Source organism: Pteropus alecto, unplaced genomic scaffold, assembly GCF_000325575.1.
Source record: "Pteropus alecto unplaced genomic scaffold, ASM32557v1 scaffold152, whole genome shotgun sequence".
In the NCBI taxonomy this organism is placed as follows: Eukaryota; Metazoa; Chordata; class Mammalia; order Chiroptera; family Pteropodidae; genus Pteropus; species Pteropus alecto.
In genome coordinates, this window is record NW_006432227.1 from 5,502,226 (window position 1) to 5,503,281 (window position 1,056).

General features: G+C 30.2%; 1 pseudogene; it reads left to right on the forward strand.

The window, feature by feature from the left end:
- The first annotated feature begins 518 nt into the window (after positions 1-518).
- Positions 519-637, forward strand: LOC112475837 (annotated as a pseudogene).
- The last annotated feature ends 419 nt before the right edge of the window (positions 638-1,056 follow it).

Here is a 1,056-nt window from a genome sequence, read left to right on the forward strand (position 1 = left end):
CCTGCTGAAAATTCAGCATTTGGTAGGGAGCAAAACAATTAAGTTATTTTACAACTTTAAGCTGTAAAAGGTAATTTTACACAATGAAAGGTAGGTACTATAATAATGACTATAATGATAATTAGGCCTATGCTATAGTATACGTTAGCGTTTTATCTTCCCTATGTCTATTATTATATGCAAGGTAATATTGTATATATTTATAGCATTTATTTTTCCATGTTTAATTATTATGAACATAAATAACATTTTCAATCTCATCTTAACTCTATTAAATGTCCTCATTCAGTGAATAGTGTATATAAAAACATATGTGTGAAAGTAAATAAATATTAAGTAGATATCACAACGAAACAGGTAGATATTCAGTAACAATGTAAGATATAATCTAAAATTATTCCTCAGACTCCTTTCTTTAAATTCTTTTTGATTTCAATATCTTTTGCCACAAAAAAAATTATATAATAATAATTTGAAATTTTGCTTGTCAAAAGCGGAGCCTTAAAATGTTAGGTATCTTCTACAGCCGTGCCACCCTAAACACACCTGATCCCATCTGATTTCAGAAGCTAAGCAGGGTTGAACCTGGTTAGTACTTGGATGGGAGACCACTTAGGAAGACCAGGTGCAATAGGTGTAAAAAAAAAAAAAAGTTAGGTATCAACATTTCAAACTTACTGGCTCCAAATACTTTGTCAATCCCAGTGAATTACTTAAATCACGTGGTAATTAAAGGCACAGACATTCTATCTAGGGCATCAGAGTCTGCCAATTATCCTTCCAAATAGATGAATCAGTTGGTGAATTACATATTTGTGCAGTGGAAAATTATCATAAGAGTAGTAGTCATATGTTTATTGACTTTATGTCTAAATAAAAAACTAAAGGCTATTATACATATTAAAGTGTAGTGAGAGAAATTATAGAGTTTGACCATTCTCTTTTAAAATCATAATTTACTTCATCTCTTTATTATGTGAATTTGGCACCCATAGACTGTATCTGGCACCTAAATGTCAATTTAACCTTCAGGCTTCACAAATTTTATTCATTTTA